Source organism: Myotis brandtii, unplaced genomic scaffold, assembly GCF_000412655.1.
Source record: "Myotis brandtii unplaced genomic scaffold, ASM41265v1 scaffold1076, whole genome shotgun sequence".
Lineage (NCBI taxonomy): Eukaryota > Metazoa > Chordata > Mammalia > Chiroptera > Vespertilionidae > Myotis > Myotis brandtii.
Window position 1 is genome coordinate 1,988,999 of NW_005353663.1, and position 24,098 is coordinate 2,013,096.

The following is a 24,098-nucleotide window of genomic DNA, read 5'->3' on the forward strand; positions in this document are numbered from 1 at the left end:
TCAGATTGAGGACGTTTTTAGCAAAGGCCAGCTTAGGAGTACCCTAATTAAGTTAATAACAGTGTACCTACCTATATAGTTTAAGTTTAAAAAATTTGGCTCTCAAAAATAATTTCAATCATTGTACTGTTGATATTTGGCTCTGTTGACTAATGAGTTTGCCAACCACTGGAATAGAAGAATGAAGGGTTGAAAGAGGAAGGAGAAAAGGATTAGGAAAAGAAGAAATTTAATAATTATTGGAAAAATGATAGGGTTGTCAAATGTAAAATGAGTTTATGAAACAATTTGAATATATTTAAGAAAAATATGTTTAAGATATTGAACAACCATATTTTTCAATTTAAAAGAATGAGAATGATTTTATAGATTTGATGACAAATAAAAAATATAACAATGATCAGCTATTCAAATATTCATATTCTAAGTTAGCTGCTGATCCCAACTTTTTTAAAAATTGAAAGAAAGTTAAATATCATGACATCTATGATAACACCTTTTTTAAAAATATATTTTATTGATTTTTTACAGAGAGGAAGGGAGAGAGATAGAGAGTTAGAAACATGGATGAGAGAGAAACATCGATCAGCTGCCTCCTGCACACCTCCTACTGGGGATGTGCCCGCAACCAAGGTACATGCCCTCGACTGGAATCGAACCTGGGACCCTTGAGTCCGCAGGCCGATGCTCTATCCACCGAGCCAAACCGGTTAGGGCTGATAACACCTTTTTATTTTTTGGTTATTAGGGATATATCCCTGTCTTCAAACAACTGTAAAAGTAAATTAAAATCTAAATGCTTATTTTTAGGGAAGCACCTACATTTCTGAGTTCTAATAATTGTCTTTATAAAATTGATGTAAAAGGGGGAAGAAAGGTGCAATAAGAACCCAAAGATTTTTTTGCCAGTTGCTTTTCCTTTTAGTTATGGGAATAATTAAAACAAACTATATGGAGGATAGTATAATGAAAAGTTATATGTGCATTATCTTGATTTAACAAAAATATTTGCTTCAAGTATTTTTTAAAAGTTGTTTGAAGTAAATTGTAAGCACCATTACATTTCAACAACACATATGTCTGTATGAATCTCTAAAAAATAAGAACTCCTTTGCCTAACTATGTTATGATTGTCAGGCCTATCAAAAAGAGCAATAATTCTCTAACTATATCTAATATCTAATCCATATTCTCATTTCACAGTTTCCCTCAGTATCATTTATAGCTGGTTGAATAGATAATGGTCCATTCCAAGGCAAACTTTTGGTTGCCATGGCTCTTAAGTATTTTTTAATCTAGAAGAGTCTTCCCTGTGATATGGCAATGCTTGTTGAAGAGTCAGGCCATTTGTTTTGCAGATATTTCCTACCTTCCGCGTTGATCTGATTGTTTTCTCCTGGTGGCATTTGACATTTCAATCACCTGCTATGACCAGCAAAATGGGTATTATATTGAAAGGCTTACATAGATTTAGGTTAAAATAAATTGGCAAGATTACTTAAGAGATGCTGCTGTATCCCTTGGATTTCATTACATCAGAAGGCCTGTCATGTTCTGTTGTCCCACTATTAGTGATGCTGACATTCATCTCTGAATTAAAATAGTGACAGTTATAGCTTTCAATGCAAACATGTTTACTCTTTCTGCAGCAACTAATCTGAGATATGATAGGTGGATAATCTGTGTTTGCCATCAACATCTTACCTACCAATTTTAGCATGCATTTAAGATTCTTCCCAGATCAATATTTTAGAGGTAAAAAATATTGGAAAATTAGAAATATTTTTATCATTCTATCTATATTTATTCACTGCCATGCCTCAGTAAAAAAAGAGATTTTTCTAATTTACTGAATGATTTTTAACCATGAAAATATTTCCTACAAGAGAGTCAGGATTAGTGTGTAATTCCTTCTTCTTAGCAACTTTCAGAGAGAGTGGGTTATTTGTAATGGTAGCATATAAGTATTTGTTGCCATTGTTTGTTTTACACTTTATTTTTTGAATATTATCATGGTTTTCATAAATTTAGTGTGCTTCAAGCCACTGAAGTACTTCTTTATTTGATGTTCAAGTAGTTCTAAAATTGGACAGTAAGAGGTGTTCAAGATGGCTCAAATGTCTTTTTATCACATTTTTGTTTGCTTGTTTTTTGCTTCTCTCACAATAAGCAGTTTTAAGCCTTTCTCACATATTCTCTGTCAAGAAATGGAGTCTGCCAGTTCTCCAAAATGCCCTGGTTCCTCTTAGGAAAGAGTGGGATTTATTCATATTTAGGGACCAGTGTATATTGTCAATGGGTATCATTGCCTCTAAACTCACTATTAAACAAGCATATAGATCAATAAATTATTATAAAGTGTCCACTTATGTTATCGCCAGCCACCCAGATGCCCTCCGGTTGATATTAACATAACCACGCTAACGTTCTACTGACTAGTGATTGCATGTTATCTTCTACTACTCCTACTTGCTGTTACTGTCATCTAGTAAAAATTTTACTTTTATTATTACATATTTCATGTTTCCATTTGATTGTTTTCTTTATATCATTTACTTTTCATTGCTTTTAGTATCTGAGCACATAAAGGTTATGTATAATAACTAATCTAAAGTTCATGTCTGCAAATCCAACATCTCTGTGATTGCTGCTGCTGTCTCTGTTGATTTTCTCCTATGGGTTAAATTTACCTCTTTCTTGGTGTGTCTAGTAATTTTCTGTTGGATGCTGGACCCAGTAATGTTACCTTTCAAGGCCTGGATTTTATTGTCTTACGTCAAAGAGTGTCTGTGATCTCTGTTTTAGCAGGCAGTTACTTACAATTTAGCTCGATACTTTTGAGATTTGTTTTCAGGCTTTTTAAAAGGAGAGTCCAGAGTGACCTTATTTATTTATGAGTTTAAATCCATTACTAAGGGGCAACCCTTCTGGAGTCTCCACTGCATACTCTGGGTGTTTGATGAAGTCTCTCTTTACTCTGACTATTGGGCACTCAAACAGCTGCCATATTTCTGAGAACTCTGCTAATTAATTGGCTTAGAGTTCTTCAGAAATGTTTCTTTCTCTGAGTTATTCTTTACTGGGGCTCTTGGGGTTCTCCATAAGAAGTATATATATTGTTATTCAGACAGAACCTAAGAGAGTTTCCATGCAGATTTTTGGAACTTTCTCTGCACACTTCTCTTCTTTTTCAACCTGATCCACACATTCCAGTCCCCTTAGGCTACAGACTCAAATCTATTGGGTTCTGTTTGTGTTCCCTCTCCTGTTTTGTGGTCCAGAAATTCCCCAAAGGAAAAAATCCCGACCAATTATAGAACTGACCTAATTTCCCCCCTTTCTCAAGGATAACTGTCCTATGCAATCTCATGCCAGTAACTGAAAAGAGTTATTTTATATATTTTGTGAAGTTTTCAAGTTATTTATGGTAAAATGGCAATTCTGGACTTGTTATTCCAAAATTCCTGGAAGCATAATTCTAATTACCTTTTTAGTTTCTTAGAAGCATATTTCTTGGTTGTCCATTGCTTTGTACTGTTTAAAATTCAGCAATAAACCCTAGGTAAAAGCTTAGTAAAAAAGCTATTTGACTTCTGTGAAATTGTCCTCTCTTAAATCTTACTAGATTGTGTTATAATTTCATTTTTCTCTTTGATATTTGAATATGTTTTTCTGAAATGCCTTTTAGAAAGACGGGGTTTGGAGTCAGTTTTATATGTCTTTCCATGTTCCCTTAAAGAACATTTTTATTTTTTTAAATATACTTTTATTGATTTCAGAGAGGAAAGGAGAGGGTTAGAGAGATAGAAACATCAATGATGAGAGAGAATCATTGATCGGCTGCCTCCTGCACGTCCCCTACTGGGGATCGAGCCTGCAACCTAGGCATGTGCCCTTAGCCGGATTTGAACCTGGGACCCTTCAGTCTACAGGCCAATGCTCTATCCACTGAGCCAAACCAGCCAGGGCTCCTTAAAGAACTTTTTCTATTTCTTTAGCAACTGAAAGTTTCAATAATATGCTGAATCTTGAATCTTTTGGTGGTTGTTGTTCGATTTCTCTATTTTAAAGGGTCCCTGAGCCTTGGTTGTTTTCTTCCCCCAAGAGAAATATGTGCTGCTCCACACATTTTCCTTTCAATTAGTTCACTGTGACGACTGAACTGTTTGTCTCAGAGACACAGTGCAATCCATTCCGATGATGGCTCTTTCTTCTGGGAGTAAACCCTTGCTGAAGTTATTTAGATTCTTCTGCTACTAAGGCCTTGCTGCTCCCTGTTCTTCTGTGCATCTACTATTAGACACTCAGCACCTCAGTGGGTGTTGGTTCTCATTCTGCTGGTCTCAGGTACTTGTTTTTCTCCTTAGGTAATATACCTAAGTTGAGGTATATACATTCTTTATCTAGTCATTCAGTAGAAGTAGGTCAACTGTATTTTCTATCCCTGTTGCATGGTATGAATTTAGAAGAGGTGTGGGGATAATTTGAGCCAGGCAAATGTCTTTATTCTAGAACAAGCCAGAAGATCTACCCCATAGAATCTGATGTGGTTACAGAGATTAGGCCTCAGTAAGGCTAATTAGGTAATAAGAGTTAACTTATGGTTAAATTTGCCTAACCATAGAGGGGGTAGAAGAGAAAACTGGTCAGGCAAAACCTGTGGTAATGCACTAATATAGTAATGCACTAATATAGCTCCATTATAATTCTATTTATTGTTGATACTCCACGGATATGGTGTTAGGTATAGGGTTGAAGTTATTGAAAGAAATCACACTAGATTCCTTTGAAGAACAGCACATAATGAATAATGCAAAAATTTAGTTCTATAAAATAAATCATGACATAAAATTGAGGAAACAGAAGGAAGAAATATTTATTTATAATGTTTTACACATGGTTGGTACTATATCAAAAGAAATTGGGATAGGGCATACTTCTTCTTTTTTAATCCTCACCCAAGGATATGTTTTTATTGAATTTAGAAAGAGAGAAAGGGAGAGAGGGAGAGAGAAACATTGATGTGAGAGAGAAACATCAATCTATACATACTCCAACTGGGGTCTGCAACCTGAGTATATGCCCTGACCTAGAATCTAATCCACATCCTTTCAGTGCAAGGGAGAATACTCCAATCAACTGAGCCACCCCAGCCAGGGCAGGATAGGGCATACTTTTAAACAGTTCCTTGGCATGTTAGATACTAGTTTTGCTTAACAAAGCATCTTAATTATGAAAATATTAAGTGATGGGGCTGAAGATCCTAAGATTACTATCTCTGCTGGGGCAGTCCTGATCTGCAGAAGGAAATACTGTTATTGTTATTAATATGAAGCTACTAATTACTGAGTGTGATATCTCTATGAGCTTGTAATTGTATTAGCATTATATTCATATGCACATGAAGAAAGTACCAGAAACAAAGTATTAACTTAATATCAAACACAAATAAAATACTCCAAACTGTGCAGCTCCAAAATTAATGCCCTTAATTTCTACAATTGACTGCCTCTAAGCAGACAGTAGCAATTGTACTGTAGTTCTAAGGGCCAGTAGTGTGGGATTACCAAGGTAAGATGATCCAGGAAGTGGAAATCTAAATTGGATAGTTGACCTATGAACATGCTCTTTCTTTAAGTAAAGTAAATGCAACAGAAATATATCCCAGTGGTATATATCATGATGTCCTTACAACTGGTTTTATAACCAACTGCTTTATATCTTTTAATATGCTGAAGAATTACCTATACTTTTTATGCCTCTACCTCTGGAGTTTGAAATCTGCCACCATGTATCATCATAGGTAGTATTCTCATTGAAGAGAACATGATGTTTTCATACAGTGCTGATATTTGGTAATAAAAGTTGAGTAATCTTATTTGTTTTGGGATATATCTATTGATATTTAATATAGTCTTTTAAAATACCCATGTTCTCCTTTAGTTCATGCTCAACTAAGCTAAGGAAAGTTGAAGCAATGACCATATTAAATTAAGCATGAAAGAAATGCACAAAAACTAGATATAACTGTACATATTGCTATCCATGTAAAGCTACTGATTTGTGAGTGTTTACATTTACATTTCTTCATACAAACTGTTTTGTACTCTACAATAAAATTAAGTACAACTTGTGACTAATATGTCTTATAAAATTAAAGGAACATAGTTATAAATCTGACAAAAATAGATGTAAATAAGGCAATTTTATCTTTTCCAAAGTGATCATCTCAAACATCTACTTTATGACATGAGTCCCTTAGTTAATAGCAGTATAATGCAGGTTTAATGGATGTCATTTTTCAGACATTTGGATTTTTAATTGCTTTCCTTTCAGCTTCATTAGCACAATGGCAACTTTTTAGTCATTCCAATTTTAAGCAAAAAAATATTCCTGTAAATTCTTTTGGTTTTAAGAAAATGTGCTATTCAATGAAGATATCACACACATTCAGGCTTTTATAAAATAGCACCAAAGGTCAGAGTTGCTAAGATAGGCTTCTACTGTTTGGCTTTTCCAGCAATGCTTTTCCCATAATCTAATAAAATAAAGACTTTTTAACTCTGTAAATCAACCCTTCCTAGCCCCATCTCCTCCAGATAGCATGTCTGTCATGATGTCTAGCCCAGCTCCTAACCCAGCCGTGGGCAAACTACGGCCCGCGGGCCAGATCTGGCCCTTTTGAAATGAAAAAAACTAAAAAAAAAAAAGACCGTACCCTTTTATGTAATGATGTTTACTTTGAATTTATATTAGTTCACACAAACACTCCATCCATGCTTTTGTTCCGGCCCTCCAGTCCAGTTTAAGAACCCATTGTGGCCCTCGAGTCAAAAAGTTTGCCCACCCCTGTCCTAACCCATACTAAAGGTAGAGTTGAGAAGGGTAATGAGATCCAGAAAAAAAATTTAAAAGCCCACCCTCAGTCCATGAGCTATAAGGACCATGTATATTTAAGCTGGTTGGTAACCATTTTCTCTAGCCATATATAAGAAGCTCTCTCTATACAGAGGAAGGAGAGTGGACTTTTTGGTAATAAGACTATGACTACATTATTTGGTGACTTGTCACACTTTTTTAAAAAAAATATTTTTTATTGATATCAGAGAGGGGAAGGGAGAAGGATAGAGAGATAGAAACATCGATGAGAAACATTGATTTGCCGCCTCCCACCTGGGATCAAGCATACAACCGAGCATGTGTCCTGACCAGCAAACGAACTGTGACCTCGTGGTTCATGGGCTAATGCTCAACCACTGAGCAACACTGGCCGGGCAACTTGTCACACTGAGCCAGGTTAACCTCTGGATTTCCCCATTATGTGAGTCATATATTCATGATTTTGATTTTGTTAACCAGCTCAAGTTAGCTTTTAGGTACAGGTTCTTGTACCTGAATTTTAATTTTTCCACTATTCCCTGATTATAAAGCCTTGCTTGATTGGTCTTACTAAATCAAATTCGCCAATCGACCAACTGATGAACTCATTCACAATATTTCATTCAATAAAAAGACAAATTGCTTATTTGTCTACATTGTCTAGCTAATTTTCCCCAAATAGTTAAATCATTTAAGGTCCCAGAGGCCACTGTCGATTTTAAAAAATAACTTTCCGGTGGTCATAGGAAATCAATTCAAAAGCTGATATCCTAAAAAAAACAAATGTCACTTTCCAGTAAAGCTCTTTTATTACTCAAGTAGGCATGAACCAAATTGACTTAAGTCTAGGTGAAAAGACCAGGGAGAAAAAAAGAAGAAGAAACCTTAAAACTAGGAGCTATAGGTTCAGTACACTTAAAAAAAATGAAAAGGAAAGAATTCAATCTAGGATTAAGTGACAAATATTTGAGGCAATGTGTATGGTAAGTATGGAAAACATACATACATATAAATTAAGCAGTTTTCCAAACATCATTTTAAACATCTATTGTCTGAAATGATAGGAACTTGTCTCTAGGTAGTAGTAAGGATGTATTAATGAAAATTTTAACATCTATGCATGTAGAACAACACACACTGACCCCTTGTATATTATCACAAACAACTGAGATCTTCTCGGGGTGGCCTGAGGAAAGGGCAACACATGGAGCAAGCAGTTGTTAGAAACTGAACTACTGGTGAGTAACCCAGGATCCACTTTGCCACCTAAAATTGTTTCCTAACTTTGTAATTTCCATCTGTGCCATAGTATATTTTTATAACAGTGAATTTAATTATATAATTCCAAATATAAAAAGGAACATGAGTAGGTTATAGGAATGTATGGGATTATATCTATGGTTTTCCTTACATTTCCTGAGAATAAACACAGCCTACCCCTTTTGTTCTGCGGTGCATCCTCCTCTTTCTGTGCCTCCCCAATGAGATGTCACTAACCAGTGGAGGCCCCCAGGTATTTTGACAGCAACCATCCTATATAATAAAAGTATAATATGCATATTGACTGAACGGCAGAACGACCAGTCGGCGGGGGGCGGGACAGGCGAGGTGACACCAGGCCAACCAAAGCGCATGCCAGTAGGCAGAGGGAGGGGACACCAACGTGGGGGGCAGCAGCAATCAGTGGTGGCAGAAGGGCGATGGGGGGCAGGGCTGCACCAGCCGGCACCTTTCCCTGATCGCCCAGTCACCTCACACAGAGGGAGGCCAGGCTGCGGCTTAGGCCCTCTCCCCAGTAGGACATCCCCTGAGGGCTCTTGGACTGTAAGAGGGCACAGGCCAGGCTGAGGGACCCCCCCATCCTATATAATAAAAGTATAATATGCATATTGACTGAACGGCAGAACGACCAGTCGACGGGGGGCGGTACTGGCGAGGTGACGCCAGGCCAACCAAAGCGCATGCCAGCAGGCAGAGGGAGGGGACGCCAATGGGGGCGGGGGGAGGCGGCAGCAATCAGTGGCAGCAGAAGGGCGATGGGGGGCGGGGCTGCACCAGCTGGCACCTTCCCCTGATTGCCCAGTCACCTCCCACAGAGGGAGGCCAGACTGCGGCTTAGGCCCTCTCCCCAGTAGGACATCCCCTGAGGGCTCTTGGACTGTAAGAGGGCACAGGCCAGGCTGAGGGACCCCCTTGCCCCCGAGTGCATGAATTTTCGTGCATTGGGCCTCTAGTGAGGAAATAAAGAGTTTTTGCCTATGCCTCAATATCCCTTATTTTCTTCTCTGTCAGTCTCTCTTTGTATCCCTCTCTTAGTCTCTGTCTCTCTCCTGTCTATTTGTGTCCTTTCTTACCTCACCCCTTTTCTGTAATCCCAAAGTATATTAGCTAATTTTCATAGTATGTGATCATGTGTTACATAAGAAAGAGGAAACTGAGAGAAAACATTATAATACTTGTAAGTGGCAAGGACCAAGGCAACTTCCTGTGCCTTCCATACCAATGCAAATGAAATTTTAGGATGGAAAGTAGTCTACAATTTAAGAAGAAAAAAAGAAGAAAACCATTCACTACACTGTAGTAGCATTATATTGCCATCACACCAATGACTAAGGCCACTTGAAAAACAGGTTCTCTAACAGCACCTCGTTCCTTGAGACTCACATCTTAAAACCCATTTAAAGAGAATTGCTAACATCAACCAAAACTTAAATGAATAACAGCTTTCACCAGCAATGAGCCTCTCCTCAATGATATGTTTGACAACTTCCATTTCTACCAAAATGCCTGATGAAGAGCAATGAGATGGAATACCACTGGCCAAATTCTAAAAGGAGGCTAATCTCAACAGTGAAAAAAGCAGGTTATATATAAAAATGTAACTTATGTATTTCAGACCATTATATAAATTCAAGATATGGATACAGACCCTTTTTATTCTTTTTAATTAATTTATTTAAATGTTAAATTCAAATTTTCTGAAGGATATTTTGCCATTATGTCTAAGAAACCTTAAAATGGTCATAAAATTGGAAGAAATTATTCAACTTCCTGGAATTCAACTCAATATGAGAAAATAACTATGGACAGTGATAGACCTAGAGATACATGAACCATCTTGGCATTATTCATAAATGTTCTTGCTCCAACTTCCAACATTACCTTCTATCATAAAGATATGAAAAGTTTGTCCTCTGAATAAAGCCAGGAAGCTAATACAGAAGGTCACCTGATTACCAAGTAAAATCAGGTGATGTAGTTGTGATAAATGGTACTGCGAAGTCCTCTCACTTGAGGACTAAGAGGAGGTGAGACTATTTTCTGTCTTTGCAATCACTTAGCAGAATGCCTGTGGTATGCATTGCATCCAGGTATAATGCTTACTGAAAAATACAAATGCTTTCTGTCTCTACTCTCTTTGTGGAGTTTTCTTGGTTAGAGATTTTGTTTTCTAATTGTGTTTCCCAACAACACGTGCTAACAAACACACATATACACACATTTTCCATTTAGTGTCTTTTAAAATTTGCCTTACATATCACTTTCTTATTTACTAGAGGCCCGGTGCACAAATTCATGTACCAGTGAGGTCCCTTGGCCTGGCTTATGGGATTGAGCCAAAATCAGCTCTCCGACATCCCCTGAGGGATCCCGGATTGCAAGAGGGTGCCAGCCAGGCCGAGGGACCCCACCGGTGCACCCTCAGGGCCAGGGAGGCATGCGGGAGATTGGCTAGCTGGGAAGGAACCCCAAGAGGGCTCCAGTGCATGTCTGGCCCATCTCGCTCAGTCCTGATTGGCCAGACCCCAGCAGCAAGCTAACCTACGGGTAGGAGCATCTGCCCCCTGGTGGTCAGTGCACGTCATAGTGATTGGTTGACTTTCTGCCCCCTGCTGGTCAGTGCATACCATAGCAAGCGGTTGAGCAGCTTTAGCATATCACTAGCATGTTATGCTTTGATTGGTTAAACGGACGACTGGACGACCAGACACTTAGCATATTAGGCTTTTATTATATAGGATACCCTTCATGTGGGTGACTCTGTCTTGTTCTCCTCTTTGCTCTGATATACTCTGGAGAAATTCTCCCTGTCACTTTCCCATCTAAAACCTTTATGTCACCCCTATCCAAACCATACTTCAGGAGCTGAGCATAACATGATCTTCTACGAGCACATAGCACTGTGGCTAATCATATATGTTTAAGTCACTCATTGGCTCAATATGTAGTCTGCTTCTCTAACAACTGAGGCACTTAGCAAGCCTTTCACTTTCTTCTTTCCCTAACCCCAGTATTTATTTACCAATGCATGACAGAATCATCTGGCACAACCTCCATTACATATTTACTTTTGAAGGTTGTATACTCATAAAAACTGGTTGTATGTTACTACTAGTGAATTCTTGGCTTACTTCTAATATTTTTAATCATTTGCTTAAATAATCACAGATTTTAGTGATCTTATCTCATTCTCTTGTCATTCAAGAGTCTCTATGTAACTTACTGTTTTGTTTTGTGTGTGTGTTTTTAAATATGTTCTGTATGAAGATTGAGGAGAAAAAACACTTTCCTATACTAGATGGCACTATCAAATTTTTTTTTACTGCCTTTTTCCTTTGGCATGAGTTAGCACACACAACAAAAGAACATTAGTCTGTAGCTGGCAGAAGTATTTTATGGACATCCTTCTTCCCTAGATCTGGTAGCTCCCCTTTTTAATTAAATTGGGATAGTTCCCCAGACACAAAAAAACACTCATTGTTACATGGCACACTTCTAATTCTACTATGAATATATACAATAATGAGACCATTTCCCTCTACTGGACCACTTTCCATAGTGTCTACTGATGCTTACACAGCACACCGCTCTATGCATAACAGAGAGCTGAGGGTGGAGTTGATGGGGGACAACGTGTGCACTAATTGCAAGCATTCCACAGTAAACTTTCCCTTATGCCCACATTTTCTGTTTATGCCCATGACCTGACAAAGATAAATAACATTTACTTAAGAAACAGCAAAAGTATACATTTAAATATTCTGCTCTCACTATGTTTAATGGTCTATGATACAAATAATTATGAAGCCTGACAGCAGACAGTTTTCATTCTATAAATCAAATACATAATAGCTGCCGCAGGATTTCAGAGAGAAAATGCTTTTCAGAGAAATCATTTGACAAGTTTTGAAAGTTCCCTTCTTTAACTCAGAGATATTTTGCATTGTCAATCTCTTATTCTGGCCTGGTTTCTGTTTTTTAACCATGAAGCAAATTCAAAGGAATTGGTCCTTTGGAGAAAGTCAAGATCAAGTCACCTGTAGAGTGTACTTTTCTTCACATTTGACTTAGGCTATTGGGCTATTGATAGGGAGTCAGAATACCCAAGTATTTGTTCAGAAGTTATAATTGTATATTTCTGGGCATATATTTTTGCATATCTAACAATAAATGCCACTATTTGTGTTGATGAACTTAAAAATATAAGTCAAAAAATTACCCAAGAACAGCGGTTCTCAACCTGTGGGTCGTGCCCCCTTTGGGGGTCAAACGACCCTTTCACAGGGGTCGCCTAAGACCATCGGAAAACACATATATAATTACATATTGTTTTTGTGATTAATCACTATGCTTTAATTATGTTCAATTTGTAACAATGAAAATACATCCTGCATATTAGATATTTACATTATGATTCATAACAGTAGCAAAATTACAGTTATGAAGTAGCAACAAAAATAATTTTATGGTTGGGGGTCACCACAACATGAGGAACTGTATTAAAAGGTCGCGGCATTAGGAAGGTTGAGAACCACTGCCCTAGAAGAATATGAATGCAAATAATCACTGAAAAAGTCAAGTTAGATTTGATTAGTTCATTTTATAACTAGAGATAAGTAAGAGAAACAAATCTGGCCTTACCAGGGTCAGGCCACTTTTTACACATTATCACTTTTAACTCAGAATTTCTTCAACTTTACATCAGGGGTAGGGTAGAAATATTGGGGTTGTGTGCCTCTATTTCTTATTCATTTTTAAAATCTAAGATGTTATGCTAAATATATCCATTCATTTACTCATTCTGATTTAAGTGTTGATTTAATCAGCTAAGGACTTAGTATACAATGGCAAACAACAAAAACAACTTAGGCTTTAGTTAAGGGAGATCTTAGGTATCCTGGAACAAACAGATATCTAATTAAAAATTATTAAAATACTTTGAAAGAATAGTGAGAAAATAAAATGCCATCAGAGGGAAGCATGGGGTAATATATTTCGATGTGGGTCAATGATAGTTTATCTTTGAGGCTTTAGAAATGTGCAAATGATGCAGATGAAGTATGTCTGAAAGGATAGACTGGACAGAGCATTTGAGCATCAGAGAACAGAGCAAAGTCATACTTGTCTAGACGAAGTAAAAAGCAGAGAGGGGACCAGGAGATTCTGTCGAAGGAGGCAGAGTTTAGGTCATACCTTATATGCCATATACTGATATAGAATATTTAATACAATTTTACCTCTAAAGTAAGTTAATTATTTATAAACTCATAAATGTAGTCTCCTCTTGCTTCCTATATTCATTTAAACACTCTGTGCCAGCCTCAGATTGTCTTTTGGAAGCTCAAGATTCCTGGGCATATTTCCTAAAAGCCTGTATTTCCCAATCAGTAACCCATTTGCCAAGGCCTCTCCTGGCTTCTGCATTCAATCTACCTCAAATTAGAAGTGCCCTATTTCATCTCCTTTGAATTCTTGGGAAGAGTTCATTAGCTGAAGTAATATATACAAAAATGAATGCAATTAATGATAACCAATAAACAACTGATAAAACAATATATTGCTCATCCACTGAATAGTTTCATTTAGTTATGCTTTTAAAGTCACTCAGAAAGAAATGAGAATTGTGATATTTCAACAAACTGTCAAGAGAAATGAAGGTGATATCGTGACTCAGAAAAGTTTGACCTTATCAAATTGTATCTGCAGTCACCTTCTATCCCTAAATGTAAGTGTGTGACCAGTGACATTTTAGCAAAGCACATTTTAAGCAAAATAAAAAGCCTAAATAACACTTCTCCCAGAAACAGGATTCCAATAAATGTTTTAGACCTAGGGAGTAGGATATGCCATTTAGTTTTATTTCTTCTTCAAGGCAAATATATTAAACTATGTACAAAGTAAAGTATTTGAACTGTTTAAAATTGCTTAGGACACAGGTACAAATTAGAAAAGAAAAATCTTCCTCAATATGCAATGTCCCCAAAGTTTGCCTAGTGTGTGGTTGTTATGAGAAAAGATGATTAGGTTTCAACCCTCATGAGATCCCAAAAGATATTAATGGGCATTCTTAGCAATATTGATATTTTTAAAAGTAAATAGACATTTATTTTATGATTTATTGAGGTAATACAATCATCAGAGAGGAACTCCTTTGTTATTCCAATAACGAATATACAGGGTGTCCTCCCAAACTGTACATACATTATAAAGTCAGTGTTTATTAAAATACATTCCATTTTAAAAATGTAATAGAATCTATGGCTATCAGTTGTTAAAGTGTGCATACATTTTGGGAGGACATCCTATATTTATTTCTCTAGCAATGTTTTCCTTCCATTCTGAACATGAATCTCATTTCTCTTACCTTTTCAAATATTTTTCTCAGTCATTTGTCCCTCTATTGTATTATTAATTTCTCCTTCTATATGGCCACCTCTGTCCTCCATATCTCTTTTCAACAAATTCCTCCAATCTCCCCTGTCTCATTGATGCTGCAATCCAGTCTGAATTAAGTCTTCACCATGCCACTGAAACTGCTCTACTTATGATAAAAACTCTTAACAAAGTGGGTATAGAGGATACATACTTCAATGTAATAAAGCCATCTATGACAAGCTCACAGCTAACATATTCAGTTAAAAGCTAAAGCTTTTTTGCTAAGATAAGGAGTAAGACAAAGATGCCAACTCTCTCTACTTTTTAAACATAGTATTGGAACTCCTAGCCTGAGCACTTAGGCAAAGAAAAACATAAAGGAATTCAAATTAAAAAGAAAAGTAAAACTGTCAGTATTTGAAGGTGACATATTATGTATAACACTCTAAAGACTTCACATACACAAAAAAACTGGAGTAATAAATTCAGTATAGTTGCAGGATACAATTCAATATACAAAAATCTGTTGCATTTCTATACATTAATAACAAATTATGAGAAAGAGAAATTAAGAAGTCAATACTATTTATAATTGCATAAACAAGCTTAAGATACCTAGGAACAGATTTAACCAAGGAAGTAAAAGACATACACTGAAAACTATAAGATACTGATTAAGGAAACTGAAGACACAAATAAATGGAAATATACTCTATGCCCATGTATAAATTAATATAGTAAAAATGTCCACACTACCCAAAGCAATCTACAGATTCAAAACAATCACTATCAAAATTCCAATGACATGTTTCACAGAACTATAATAAAGAGAATACATTCATAAGACAGGCAACACTTTGCCTTATTTTCCTTACCAAGTTTCATGCATTTACTAGTAAAAAAACAACAACAACCAACTAACTTCTGGCCCTTTTTAGGTGCTATTTTATTCTTCCTTTCATTTAAAAATAATTGTCTTATTAATTTGTGCTTTTGCTTGAAGAGCTGTATTGTTCTATAATCCTATGAATACATAACTTCACATTCATACTACACACCTGATATTAGACTACCACGCTGGCTTTATGTTCAAAATACATCCACTGACACCACCCTGCTCTGAGCAGAGGCCAACCTTTCCTGAATTATAATAGGAACGCCTAACAAATCATCCTGATCTGACCTTTCCTTGGCAGCCAGAATAATTATTTTCAAACAAAAGGCCAATCAAGTCACTTCCCTGTTTAAAATTCTCCAATACTTCTCTTTTCAATCAGAGTCAATGTCAGAGACCCTCTGGTGACATCCATAGCTGCACAGTTACATCTTTGAGGTACCTTGAATATGACAGACAAGCTCTGACCTTATGTCCCTGAATGGATTGACTGGTCCTTCTGTCTAGAACACTCTTCTCCTAGTGAACCAACTCTTTCCTCTCCTTCATCCTGGGGTCTGGCCATTAGAGGTACCACGGTAGGGAAAGGGCAAATGGCTGAAAAAGCCTGACCCCTGAGACCCAGACATTTAAGATTCTGGCTGTGCTCCCTACCCTCATGACCTCCTCCCAGCAGGCTTATAAGCACTAAGTACAAAGCTAGACCACTGGTGAGGGGAACGAGTGTAGAGAGCATTGCCTTCCTATATGCAGGTGCAACAGGACGGCCTGAAGCCAAGGCTGGAAAAGGAACACTGAGCAAACCTCTCTGACACACCAACCCCCATCATACACACAAGTAAACTCTATTGGAAACATCTCAAGGAAAGAGACTTCTTTTTTCTTGCCCCGGCTGCTAAAGGTCTTCACCTGTGCCTTGGGGAGGACAAGGTGCCTTAAGAGTCTATACGGGGCCTCAGCATGTCCCCCACAGGCTGGTCCCCTCTCCCAGGCCTGTGTACCCTGGGAAGCTTCCTTCTGTGTCTGCCTGCGATTTTTATCCTGAATCCCCAGTAAGGACTATAGTCTATAACTGGGTGAAAACTCCCCTTTTATTATTTTCATTGAGGGGTTTATACTCTTCTGTTAGATCACATTGTCTTTAGTAATTTGTCAAAAGTTTTAGCTGAGTTTTCCCCCATGTCCTACAGCCATGCCCTTCCTATTTGCCCTACACAGGTTAGCCAGTGCTCAAGTCCTGCTTCTCTTTGAAGCTACTTACTTATCTTTCTTTCAATTGCAGATTAGTTGTTTGCTCTGCACCACCCCTCCAAAGGGTTCAACAAAAATAATGACGTGGCAGATGAGCTGTCTTTTTCTTGTGGTCAGGGTGAGGGCAAAGCTCTTTCCAGCTCACAATAAACCAGGGTGAACAGAATTCCCCTGGGTATAATCCACGGTATAATTCTTGAATCCTCACCATAAGACAAAGTACCACATTCCTTTAGTGTTAAGTGGGTTTGACTTTTTTATGCAAATGAATGAAAAAATATAACATGTATTCAGTTTGATAAGTCATTTCCTCAATATTAGTAACTGTCTTTTTGAGAGTGAGAGAGTTCTGTCAAAAGTTTCTAGTGAGTCCCTAAAGGAAATTTTGAGTTTAGCCACTGTGGATCAACCATTTCTTATTTTTTATTCTATTCTATTGATTTTTCTCTTTTCCAGCACAGAGGCATTTTTTATTCCCCAGTTTTACACTCTAAGCAGACTTGAGTTCTCTTGAAGTCTGACCTTGAGGCACCCAAGGGTCTATAAACTCCCTTTAAAATAAACAAACAAACAAACAAACACACACCAGAAAAGATGACCTGGCATATTGCAGTAGGATACAGGTGTGCATGTGGAATATAAAATGCAGTATAGTTGTAATGGTTTATATTCTGGAAAACTAGGTCCCTGCACTCTTGGAATCTTGTTCACCCTCTTTTCACGTTTATTGTATTTAAGATTCAAACAGGCTCATGTTACAAGGGAGAGCTATTCTGTACTTCCTGATATCAAACTTTATGCTCCTGCTTTGTAAGAGGACATAAACTGCTAAAATGCCTTTGCTTCCATGGTTTCTAATAGGCTCCTCTTTTTTTTCTGTCTACAGTGTTCACAGTAAGAGAAAAAAAAGGTGAAATCTGTCAGATTTTCAAGGATGAATAGGGCAAAGTTAGGGTTACAGCAGCCTAACATAGTCATGTCTTTTTCTACTTCAACTATTTTTCTAAAAGTAATTGACCCTATTCACACATTTCACATGAATGGTGCAAAAAAAGATAGTTTTATTTACAAAATAAGAATAAAGGGGGAAAAAAGTTTTCAATAGGAGGGTTTTGCATATGTCATGAGAAAAACCATTTAACTGAATGTATGCTTTGGTGAAAATTTGAGTGAAGTTGTAAGTTTCTGAAGGTTGTCTTTGGCTGTGATGCCTTGAGATGATAATTGTTGTTGTTAATCCTCACCCAAGAATCTTTTTCCATTGCTTTTAGATAGAGTGAAAGGGAGGAAGAGAGAGAGAAACATGGACGTGAGAGAGACACATCGATTGGTTGCCTCCCACACTACCCTGACTCTGGCTGTGGAACGAAACTGCAACCCAGATATGTGTCCTTGACTGGATTTTGAACCCAAGATCTTTTGATGCTCGGGACGACACTCTAACCACTGACCTACATCGGCCAAGCTCAAGATTATTCATGCATTACAGTCCAAGGCAATGAGGCTGTCTGAGAATTTCAATCTGGCAGCATATTCAAAGGACAGTGAATCGCTGTAAGCTTGCTTGGAGTGGACTGCCATTGCAGAGGTGCTGTGGAGAGAAGGCAGCTGCTCTGCTGCCAGGATGTCGGATGGGAGGCAGTGGTCCGCCTCAGGGGCAGCACTGTGATCAAACCTCCTCCCTTGGGAGGAAACGGAGCTTAGGTCCAGGTCGACCTCATTAGTTCTTTTTAAGAGCTCACCCTTTTGTACAGTCTCACTGCTGAAGCCTACTGGGACAGGTTTGGTTTTCTCTGTTTATTTCCTCATTTTCAAAATTTGGGATTACTGACCCTGAGACATCCCCACCTACCTAAATGATACTGTCATGGTTCAGTAACACAGTTTGAAGAAACCAAAAAAGAGCCTAATGTGAAATTATACTAGGACCTGAAACAAATTAATTTTGCTTCAAGGAGAATAAGTGTATGTACTATACATATATGCACACATTATGTACATATATATTAAGATATATGTAGTGTAAAGCATACATACTGTATATAGAATAGATAAATATACAGCATTATGAAATATAGAGTATAAATATATTATGTGTTACTATATATACAATATATAATTTATCATGTAAACATCTTATTCTATATATATTATACAGTTCTATCTATCTATCAATTTATCTAAGATGTTCTGTCAAACTAATTTTGCAAACCATTGATCCAAATATCTTTCTTTATACATGGTATTTTCTCTATGTGGTACTCTTAGAGATAATTTTCATTGCCTTTCCAATTGGGTTTATTCAAACAATTTGCTAGGCTGATATATGTTAACTGGCATATGAAATAAAAGATGATCTAACAAAAATAATGCTGACTTCCAGAAGAATGACAACAATTCGCCACACACTAGACAATATATAACCTTATGTTATATCTCAATTATCAGAATCATAACTGATGTATATGAAGAATATGCCATGCAATTTTAGAGAGAAACATATCAAGATTTTGACAAGGAAAACATCAAGCTCTCTTAAAAGCAAAATGTAAGCCCTGTGGGTTTATTTATAGTTTTAAAAGCTTCCATTTAAGTTCACCAATCACTGTTAGATTCCAGTTGTACAATGATTAATGTTTTTTCCTTGCTCTCAAAGAGCACATATTCTGATGGGAAAAAACTGACATTAAAACATAATTACAATTCTATTTCAAAAGCAATATAGACAAGGGTCAGAGAGAATACGTTTACTAACTCAGAAAGTCAAGAACAAGTTTACAGAAGGGATATATTTGTGCTAAGAGGGTGAAATGGGATTTAGAAGTCACCAGTCAGAAGAAGCAGAAAAGATAATTACAAATAGATGCATGAGGTATGACAGAGCAAGGCTTGAATGTTCAAAAACCTGGTAGTTCACGGGACTGCAGCAGAGAGATGAAGGTGGAGGAACATGTGAAAACCTCCAGTAGTGATAATCACAGTGGTGATGTTAGGCATCCTTGTTACTAATTCTAAAGTTTATATATGTAAACTTTGTTTTGTATTGTCTGATGTGGCTTTCACTAGAGACCCTATACAAAGTAAGGAAATCACTTTTTAATCTTAAATTGCTAAACATTTTTGTCTTTAGAAATGTTACCAAATTCTCTGTCACCATCTATCAAGATGGTTATATATGACGATATAAATTTTCTCCACCTTACTCTTTTATTTTGAACTATATTAATAAATATGTAAAGATTATTGAGATCATCCTTATTATATTCCTGAGATAAATATATATTAATTTATAATTTAAAATATGTATAGTTACATGTGCAAATATTTTTGGGACTTTTAATCAATGTTCATAAAGTCAATCTTTTACTTTTCCACCTATTTTATCTGATTCTGGAAAAAACGAAGAAGACAGTTTGAAAGCAGATACATCAAACCCAGCAGCTCTAGCAGGTACCACGTGGATCAGAGAAGTTCTCAGATAAGACCTCTCTAAATTCCTGATTCACAAAATCATATGCAGAATAAAATGGTTGTTTAAAGCCATTAAGTCTTGGGGTGATTTGTTATATAACAATATAGAGCTAAGCACCAATTCACTTCTACAAAGCTTTATGTTCTTAACAAGTAAATGGACTTACCTCAAGTTTGTGTGGTCCTGTAGCACCAATCCGTAGTCCATCCTGCAATGCTGGCATCATATAAATCATGGGGCTAGGATTTTTTACTAGCTTTTACATTTTTTTCTATATTGTTGGTATTTTGTGTTTCAACTCTATTCTGAGTTATTATTGAAATATAAACTCACTGTTTTCAAGTTAACATACAGAAAATATTACATTGAAAAAATATAGTAATAAAGTACTTACAATTTGTTTGCTTCTTTAACTTTCATCCACAAATAAGGAATTTCCTCTATGTTTGTTGCGGGGCCACAGGCATTTCTGTCTTCATTTTTGATGAGTGAAATGAGAGTCCTATGGAAGCCAAAAGAAGTGAATAGATGACTTTATTTAAGGAAATGCAGATTACTACCTATCTACCTTATCCCTCCTCCCCCGCAATTCGTTTTCAGTTAGGATTTTTCTTAGATATGATTCAACTCTAGATCTGCTTCTTTGGTCAGAATCAGCTTTACATACCCCACAATTTTTGAATTGACGTCTGAATAATGTATAAATTAGATTTGACATAACGTATGTACATATTATTATTTTACTGGGTTTTTCATCTTTGAAAAGAAGTGATTGAGAATTATGTATATGTGGCATTTCCATTTCAGAGATAATGTCATATTTATGGTAGGACCAGGTTTTAAGCATATTTAACAAATGCAACTTTTCTATTCCTCTCTCCACTAGGTAAATAGATCACAATATAAAAGATCAACCTCCAAGTTAAAATTACACAAATACAGGGTGGGGCAAAAGTAGGTTTACAGTTGTGAGTACATGAAACAAAGTTTATTCTTGTATTATTTTCCATATGAAAAACTGTAAAACTACTTTTACCCCACCCTATATTAAGTGAATATAATATTTGAGAGAAAAATTTCATAGTTTGTGGAATGGTTTTATTTTTGGATAATATTATTTCATTTCTTTAATCTATTTGTTTCCAGATAAGTTATTTTTTATATTGTGACTGTTGTGGGTACATAATATTTTCTGCCCCAAATCTATCCACTTTGAATAAATATATTTCAAAGTGAACACAAGTCCCTCTGTGAAGGTACAATAAAAAATTCAGGAGCATTTGGAAACCATGTCTCCCAAGTTGTCCAGGTCACAGATGTCATCAATGGCTCCTCCCTATTTTTCGTTCCAATGTGAGAGATTCTTATTAAGTACAATATATCCTTTCAATATACTAGAAAAAAAAAGGCTAAGACCAACAGGTTTATGTAGTTTGAATACTTGTTAATAGATATTTCCTATTATGTATTAACTGATCCATAAACAAACACAATTCATTAGCTCCCAAAAGCGAAACACAAGAAAGCAAGGGTGGGTCTTCCTCAGGGACTAGGAAGCTGTCGGGACTCTTTCTGCCTCTCATCCCCGTTCCCATCAGCATGGAGTTTTTAGTTTCTCTTACTGTAGATGTATTTTTTTTCCCTGGCAGAGAACAACTTCACAGGGAGAAAGGAATCTACACACTCTTCATAAGGCCAGCTGGAAACAACAGCGGAATGATGCTGAGTGATCCAATTTGACCCTGAATCAGGGTGAGAAAGCATTGAAATTGATGGAGTATTGTCGAGGTCAATGGAGCTCATGAGGGTTTGTGATCCTGGCTGGAGTGCAAAAGCCAACTCCCTGGAAAAGGCCCAGGATCATTGTTATAGATCAGTGATGGCAAACCTATGACACGCATGAACTCATCTTTTTGGTTGATTTTTCTTTGTTAAATGGCATTTAAATATATAAAATAAATATCAAAAATATAAATATTTGTTTTACTATGGTTGCAAATATCAAAAAATTTCTATATGTGACACGGCACCAGAGTTAAGTTAGGGTTTTTCAAAATGCTGACACGCCAAGCTCAAAAGGTTCTCCATCACTGCACTAGGTCATACTTGACTTCTAGCAATCTGTTAAAATGTTTTAGCTATTACCTGCTTGTGTGGTACCCAGCTTCTTTTCCTGCCAAGTTTTACCATTGGTGGGCAAGTGTTCATATCTTGTCTCTCCTTGAAAGGATCTGCCTTTCCTTGAATTTGGAGCTATTTAGTTAAACTATGAACTTAGGTCTCTCTTGCCAAAATGCCTTTGTGTCTGTAACACCCACTTTGACACTATGCCTCATCCAGGCTTCATTGTCTGGCTGATGACTGCACCCTCAGGAATGTACCCTGTGCTGGTGGCTTCCAGCTAGGCAGCCCTGAGTGTGAAAGCTGGCTTAGCCATTTGCTTACCTCTTTGAGCCTAATTTTCTTACCTGTAAAAAGGGGAGAATAATATCAATCTTCCTCCTCCTAGTTCTAGGAGGAACTAGAAATCTATAATAATAAAAGTGTAATATGCTAATTAGACCAGACATCCTTCTAGACCAGGGGTGGGCAAACTTTTTGACTCAAGGGCCACAATGGGTTCTTAAACTGGACCGGAGGGCCGGAACAAAAGCATGGATGGAGTGTTTGTGTGAACTAATATAAATTCAAAGTAAACATCATTAAAAAAAAGGGTTGCACATTTACATGTATAAGTATTTTCTGTTCATTTTTACTCATAAAATATTTATTATGTTTAATAAAACATTTTGGTAATGAATAATTTAGCACAAAAAATGACACGTTCCTGTCATCATACCTCAGAGGATGTTTGGTGATCAGTCAAAATCTAAGAAATTTTCCCAGTAGTTTTTCCTCACACCATTTCACCCTTTTCTTCTACTCTTCTCATGCATAGTCAATGTCCATGTCTCTTCATTCTAATAAAAAACAAAAAGAAATATATGTACATATATAAATTATATGAATTGAATACAAATATAGAATATGTTTTAAGGGTAAATATCTTCTTTACTTAGCCAAGACACCAAATGACTAGTAAAAAAAACCTTTAAATTGCATTAAAAAAAACCAAAACAAAAACACACTATATATTTTTCTTGGTGTTTCAAGAAAGATATATCACTCAATAAAAATTTATCTTACGGGTATATAAATGTAAATGTTTTTTTCTTTCACTGTTGTAATAAATGTATTTGGATTATTAAAACTTCTGCAAGAAATGTTTACAATATAATTTTATCCCTGGTGAGCTGAAAATGATGATCTTTATGTGAGAAAAATGCTAAACTCTTTCTATAAGTAGGGAAAATAAGGTTTTCCGCCTGTTGACTTTGTATATCCAAAATCCTATGTAGATATTGAAACTGTGAAAAAGAAAACAACAATTTTCAAATGGCATCAAGAGCAAAAAAATGCTCCTTTCAAAACATATTTAAGAATTAAAAAAAAATCCTAAAAAAAATATCCCATTTATCGTTGCAACAACAACAAAAAATAAGATACTCAGGAATACACTTAACCAAAAAAGCAAAATACCTACACTTGGAAAACCAGAGGACATTGAAAAAAGAGATAGAAGAAGATATAAACAAGTGGAAGAACAAACCGTGTTCATGAATTGATAGAATCAACATCATTAAACTGTCCATACTACTCAAGTCAATCTACAGATTCAATGCAATCCCTATTAAAATACCGTGACTTATTTTACAGAGCTAGAACAAATACTCCAAAAATTCATATGCAGTCAAAAAAGACCCTGATTAGCTGTAGCAATTTTGAGAAAGAAAAACAAAGTTGGAGAAATCACAATACCAGATTTCAAGTTATACTACAAAGCCACCATAATCAAAACAGCCTGGTACTGGCACAAGAACAGGCATATAAATCAATGGAAAAGAA

At 36.4% G+C, this 24,098-nt stretch overlaps 1 long non-coding RNA gene across 1 annotated transcript in view; it reads right to left on the reverse strand.

The window, feature by feature from the left end:
- Positions 1 to 24,098, reverse strand: part of LOC106726592 — a 197,843-nt gene that overhangs the window by 42,275 nt on the left and 131,470 nt on the right. The window contains exons 2-3 of the long non-coding RNA XR_001362656.1: positions 22,993 to 23,113; positions 20,548 to 20,655 (exon numbers count right to left, since the gene is read on the reverse strand). This is a non-coding gene — a long non-coding RNA (uncharacterized LOC106726592). The remainder of the gene's footprint in view (positions 1 to 20,547; positions 20,656 to 22,992; positions 23,114 to 24,098) is intronic.